This window comes from Rattus norvegicus, chromosome 20 (assembly GCF_036323735.1).
Source record: "Rattus norvegicus strain BN/NHsdMcwi chromosome 20, GRCr8, whole genome shotgun sequence".
Lineage (NCBI taxonomy): Eukaryota > Metazoa > Chordata > Mammalia > Rodentia > Muridae > Rattus > Rattus norvegicus.
Genome location: NC_086038.1, coordinates 23,195,549 through 23,202,792, shown reverse-complemented (window position 1 = coordinate 23,202,792; position 7,244 = coordinate 23,195,549). Strand labels below are relative to the sequence as shown.

General features: G+C 41.1%; 1 pseudogene; it reads right to left on the bottom strand.

Annotated features, from left to right (window-relative positions):
- Nucleotides 1-6,783: 6,783 nt before the first annotated feature.
- Nucleotides 6,784-6,904, bottom strand: LOC120099036 (U2 spliceosomal RNA; annotated as a pseudogene).
- Nucleotides 6,905-7,244: the final 340 nt, after the last annotated feature.

The window sequence follows — 7,244 nt, the reverse complement described above, 5'->3', positions numbered from 1 at the left end:
GCTGTGCACTCCCACTCCATTACCTGCAGTCCACCCTGGGCCATGTGCTCACACAGGGTTATGGTGGGATAGAGACTCACACTGCGTCCATGTGCACCACCCGATCGTGTGTGTCCTGCTGTTATATCCACCGCCATGGCTCACACCATCCATATTGGATCCCCATGTCTTCTAGGCCTCCACTGTGCCATGGACACTGCCACTTGCTGGCTGCATGGGGCTCAGGACTTCTACCACATGAGTTACTGCTTCAGCTGGTCCACATGTCTGTGTGAGCCACTGCCCTCTGAGGTTCACCACGTGGTGAACAGGTTACAGCTTAGACAGGCCCTCCCCAACCACATGGTCCTACTGATCCTGATACCAAACTGCAGCTATAATTTCTGCAAAAACACTAGCAGATTGGTAGGTCTATTCTGGTTGGCACGGAGGACCCCAATTGCCCAAATAAACCTGGCCAGAGTTTCTGAGATTATGAGAATCCTCTTAGCTAACGTATGTGATAGGACCTCGATTATTGGGCAGAGTTTCCCTCGAAAGTGGTTCCTCCCTCCCCTTCTGCTCTGGTCATTTATAGCCTCCAGGAGTCTAAGTGATTACTCAGAGAAACCTGGCCTGGCAGAGTTACCTTGAATTTCTCCTGGGATGCTGGTATGAATTAATTGGTGACTTCCTCCAGTGGGAAATTTCAGGTCTTCGAATGTACCCCCAAATTCCCCATTAGGATGTCTTTTGGAGGCTTTCGAAACTTTAAAATTAACGCCTCACCTGAGGACATCAAACTCATACACCCTTGCTATAATGTTTGGACACGGTATTCATTAGATAATGGTTCAAAATGGCTGCATAATGGTACTCTAAATTCCTCAATTTTATGGGATCTTCACAATTACTGCCAGCAGTCTGGTAAATGGAGTTTCTTTATGTCCAAGCATTCATTATCTTTGCTCTAACCACTCTCTGTGTTTCTGCTTCCTGTGGCATCCTGCTGAGGTAACCTGTATCCTGGGTACTGACTGGTCAGTCCAGCAGGCTTCCCCATTGCCATGATGCCTTGCTTGCAGATGCCTGCCAATGAGAGCACGTGTGCTGGTGAGCGGTCCTCTGTGTGCTTTCTTTACCTCAGAGCTTGACTTTCCATGATGTGCATACGGTCTCAGGGGAGCACCTTGAGCTTGGACCTACCTGTGCTGCCCCTAGAGATGGATCCTTTCATTGACTCTCATTCTAGGACCTTTTCTGTCAGATGAGATTTTTCTTCCCTCTTTTTGAGACAGTTTAAAATGCCAGGCCAGGCCTGGGTAAACTTCTCTCTGGCTTAGGAGCACCAGCTCTGAATGTAGCCCCAACAATGGTAGGGGCAATTAATAATCCCTATTCTCACCCACAGGTATATTGGGCTTTGCTGCCCGACCCTATTTCTGGAGATGTTTTGGTCTAATTTATACTAAGCAGAAAATAATATTTCTGCCTGGCCCCAGGTCTCCCCCTCTTCCCTTCCTCATAGATGCTGTACCTGTGCAGCCCCTGGTTCGCAGCAGCAGGAAAAGCAGGTCTGGCCCTTGCCCTTGAGTTTGCCAGGGAGTCTGTCTGTGAGACCTGCTTTGCTACACGCACGCAACCCCTACACTTGGCACACTCTCATGCAGGGCTTCTGTTGTCTGCCTGCTGCTGCACATGCTACCTGCCCCTGGTTCACAGCAGCAGGAAAATTGAGTCGGGCCCCACCCCTTGCATCCCACCAGGTATTCTGTTTGCTAAGACTCGAATGCAAGCATGCTATCTCTTTCTCTCCAGGATTTTGCTCCTGTGCTCAGCCTGCAACAGCCTCGAGAAAAACAGCTTTTACGCTGTCTTTTCCAGTGCTTAGGCTGCCACCCGCATGCCAGTGCCTCAGCTGCACATGCCAGTGCCTCGGCTCTACACACCAGTGCCTCAGCTCTGTATGGCTATGCACATACGCTCGTGCCTCTCCCTTGCTCTGCAGATTTGCAGATTTTTCATTCCTACCCTGTCTTGACATATGATCCTTACTTCCTGAGGAACACCAGTGAGTTTGGGAACAGGGCAACCTTAAAACCAGTGAATATGTATATGTATGTATATGCATATATATGTATATATATGCATATATATGTATATATGTATATGTGTGTATATATATATATATATATATATATATATGTCATTTAGGAAAAACAAGAAAACCCATCCTAACTTTTAGAATGCCGTACCAAGGCTTTTTTGCAATACATTAATTTGAATCCTGAAAACCCAGAAGGTAAGCAACTTCTGATAACCTACTCCTTTTCCCAGAGCTACCTTGATGTAAAGAATAAACTTAAAAAGCTAGAAAGGTTCCTCTAACTCCACAGGCAGAAGTTTTGGTGCTGGCCTTTAAGGTGTACCATGAGAAGAGATGAGAAGGCTGGCAGACTAAAATACCAGGTGTTGGCAAAGGCTATCCAACCAGCCTCAGCCACTGCCCAGAACTCCTGCTCTTTTAAGGCTAAGAGACCACCAGGCTCCTGGTACAGATGTGGTCAACAGGTCATTGGACAAGGGTTTGCCCTAACTTCTACAAGTCAAGGGGCTATGCTCTAGGGGCCATCAAGAGCGACACTGGGCTATCAATTGCCCTCATGCTGTACAGGACAGGAGGACATCATGTCTAGATAATCTTCCAGTTGATCCCCTAGGCTTCGCTATGGACAACTGAAGGGGCCTGAGTTCCCTGGACCTGACCACTGCCATTACCAGCAGGGAGCCCTGGGTAACTATCATGGTATGTGTGTAGCCTATCTCCTTCCTCTTGCACACTGAAGCAACTTACTCGGTCCTAAAAGAATTTTGGGGACCCACTTATCTTCTCCTGTTTCTCCATTGTCAGGGTAGGGGGCAATCTTACCTTCCTCACCAAAGCCCATTGCTTAGCTGCATTTTAGGGGTGTACTTCTCACCTATTCCTTTTTGGTAGTACCAATATGCCTTATCCCCTTATTGGGAAGGAATCTTCTAGCTAAGTTGGGAGCCTCTATTTTGCTCTACCCGTTTGCCTAAACTCAAGCTTGCCTACAGACCTTCTCCTTCTTCTAGTAAGCCAAGTTACTAATATGGGCATGCTGTTTCCTTTGGAAACTGCTTTCCCTCTCTGTCTTTTTGTCCTGGCAAACTGTTTTAGGACATCCAGGACATGTTATATAGGACAAATTCTTCCTTCTGCTCCACAAAAAGCTTATCTTAATGAATGCTCATGTTGTTAACTCATGTTATCTCTTTTATAAACGTATAAGCTACAGGAAACCCACTCAGACCTACCTCTCATGGATCAGTTCAACTCCACCCAGATAAGTACATCTGCCTAAAGTTCCCACTTACTATTCCAAAGGTTGGATTCCTCTGGGTTTCAAATTTACATCTAAGAAAAATGATTTATTTTCTTCCAAACATGCTTAATCTTATTCTTCGTGTGTGTGTGTGTGTGTGTGTGTGTGTGTGTGTGTGTGTGTTCCAATATCTTGTCAATTTCAGGTACTCACTACACCCAGGACAGCTCGAGAGAAGTGACCTCCAGATGTTCCAATCTCCTCTCACAGACACAGATGCTTCTATTGGACCTGTTCCTTCTGACCTGTCCTCAGTTGTTTCCACAGACGCCGGACAAACTAGGAAGCAGCCACCTCCTAAGACTGAACAAACATCCCACACTCATTTTTCTAGGTTCCCTAGAGACTCTTCATCCCAAAGCAAGCAGGAAGTAGTCAGAGATCATGATGACCATATTCTTGCTCCACCATCGCCTCTAATTTTTCTTTTTTAATTAAATCAAAATGGGGGAATATTGGTATTCTTTCTAAGCTCCACCCCACAGTTGTCTGGCAACAACCAACTGTGCCTGACTGTAAAGGGTGCTACTTGCCCCCTCCTTACTCCTCTCTTGTTCTCTCTTTGTTCTTTTCTTCTCTGCTCTTTGTCCCTGTCCATTCTCTCCCCATCCCCCTCCCCCCATGTGCCCAGGGCTAGCCTCTTCTACTGGCCCCCTTCTACTCTTCTTCTCTCATTAAACCTCTCCACATGGAACCATGTTGGCTTGATGTGTTCTGTCTGGATGCAAGCTGAGATTTAAACCCCAACGGCAACCCCATAAAATGACCAACAGTGTGATCTAACCTGGGCCCGTGGGAGCTCCCAGAGACAGAGTCACCAACCAAAGAGCATACTGAAGTTTGCCCAAGGCTCCAGGCATGAATACAGCAGAAGGTTGCCTTGTATGGCCTCAGTGGGAGAGGCTGTGCCTAATCCTGTAGACTGAATGCCCCAAGATGCAGGGATACTGCAGAGAGGGGCAAGCTCTCAGATGTGAAGGGAAAACAGGATGCAGGGAAGAGCTCTGCAAGGGAGGACCAGAAGGGTGGAATGATTTGGGAGGTAAATAAATAAAATAATGAATTGATTTTAAAAAAGAAAATTTACAGTACAGGGAATTTGACTTGAGTCTTGATTTGGGAGTGGTCACTCATGACATGAAATGAATGTTCTAGTGCCAGGCCCATCAGATAGTTCCCAGATGAAGTTTACTACTTGTTTTGGACAGTCCACAGGGAGAAAACAGGCAGTAAGAATGTCACACACATGAGCTCTATCATCGCAAATTCATCTTGATGGAAGACCCAGTCTTCCTGGGCACTGGCTGGTTAGGTTAATGCATGGAGATGTTTCAACAGTAGATATCTATGGATTTCCAGGGAACTTTCCAACTGACTTGCCAGGCTACATATTTGTGAGTTCTTGTATACCCCTAGGTTCATTCCCCAATTTGTGTTTTGAGTCTACCAAAGATACACATTTTCTTGAAAACTATCAGCATAGCTGGCATAGAGCAAGATAAAACACATAGAACAGCATTTCCTGTAAATGGGCTTGTGTCCATCTCCTGATCTCCCTGCTTCTGCTTTCTGAGCACTGAGACTACAGATATGTGCCACATAGATATATAGATATGTGTTATGTCCTGACAGAACTATTCAATTTTTTTCTAAAATTTACCTATCCCTAGTAAGAGTTTAAAGTGTAAACATCCCATCTTCTGCAAAGGAATCACCAGATTTAAAGGTTAATGCCTAATTTTGCATTTCCATTATTAAAACTTCCTAGAAATAAAATTCACGGTGGTCCAGGAGATGAAAATCCCCTCGAGCATATAGTTAATGAAAATCTACTTTTTCAGTTTTGCTTTCATAACTTTACTTATTAGACGTACAACTGTTTTATAAACAAAATATATAAAGTCCAATAAAAATTCTCCTTGGAAAAATAGTTTGTGGTAATTAAAACATCAATTATTTAACTGAGGAGCCACACGCTTTGCTACATATTCAGAACTGTGTGAAAGGAGCTATCTCTAGTTGAAATGAAAATTTAACCTAGAAACTAAATTATAATGGTAGCTAGCTATTTTGCTATACTTTTATTTTCAAGTATCCCAATAAAAATTGATGATAACATAAAAGTGCATTCAATATATCCATTTAATAGAGATGAAAGAGCTTTGCTAGGCTTCCAAAATCCTTACATTGTTTCCCTTCATACATAAAATTACTTCATTGTTTTCAAAATTTTCTTGCAGATCTTTTCTATATCGTTAAGTGAAATGAACCATATTTAAAATTTCAATTTCACATTGCATGATAAAACTAGAATTGCTGAAGATTTCAGCTGCCATTGACATTTTAAATTCTGTTCTAGGTTTTAGATATTAGGTTTTCTCTGTTCAATGGCTTTATAGAAAATCTTAAAAATCAAATCCTCTAGAGTGGGCTTACAATGGGAGCTTGCTTAATAAATCCCACGTGAGTTGTACTGTAGGCATTTATCCCTAAACTTGAACAATACTTGGAAATACTGTATGAGGCTTCATATGCCAGGATGGTTATGAGAACTCTTTCTGACATTCAGAGAATTGATGGTCCTAAAGTATCACTGAGAGTAGTTAGTTCCTGGGAAAAGTCACTACTGCAGATTCTACTTTGAAAAACCACAAAAGAAAGTCCTTCATTATATTCCTGAAAGGCATTTTCCTTGGCTGGTCTATCTTCCTTCCATGAGAAATATCTATGTATCAGAGGCCACACCCTGCAAAGAAGATTGCCAGAGCTGATCCCCATTTTATCATGCCTATTTCAGAGGCAAAACAAAACAATTTCTCTTGACAAAGATAACTTTTAGTTTTCCTTTCCCTATAAAGAGATTCTATGATGACTAAAAAGAAGCTTCCTAGGACAGCATTTACTTTGAATGTGTCTTTTTACTATATATCATTTTAATATAAATTGCAAATTAACACTCCATATCATATTCTATTTTTAGATCATAAAATTATGATAGTTGATTGTCATAGGCAGGCTTATCATAATAAGAAATAATAACATAAATTTTATGCTGGTTTTTCTTGTAAAAATCTTTAATTTGAACTGTTTTATTTGGTAGTATTTAAGTGGATCTAAAGTACTACAAAGTGGTATTTCATAGAATTATCTGTTTTAAGATAATATTTTATAAATCTGTGATATAGAAATGTAGATGGTATTATTTTATTCGTGTTTCCTATATAGCAAAGTTATGCTTTTTATTACTTTTACTATGCACTACACTATATTGATCTGAAAATAGAAATATAGAGATAGTAATATAAATTTGAGGAATAGTACTACTGAATAGAAGCAGCTATAATTAACATGCATTAAGTCCTGGGCTTAATCTCCAACATTCAACAAAATTTTATTGAAAATGTAAATTCTGGATTTTATCAATGCATCAATCTGCATTGATTATAACTATACAATTGCTAATATATAAACTTTATACAATTCTACACTTGATCTTAGCCAAAAGGCCGAGAAGCGATGACAATTCTAATGATTAGTACAAGGTTTTATAAGACTTGTAGCATACGTACCATGAATGAATCATGTAGTTTTATGTGGCTGCAAGGATAACATTTAGCTACTGCTGTTTAACAATTCTCAACTGCATAAGTTGCGAAAAGAGTTTTCTTCTAGTAACCTGGCAACTGGAGAACATTTGAAACTCAAAGTTTGTTTTTATTTATATTAATCATATTATATGTTATATTTTATATTAATTATGTTTGCTTGCTTAGCTATGCTTACCTAATATGTATGTTAACTTAAATGTTAGATAACAAATTGGAAAATGATATCAATTGAAATTACCACAGAGAAATT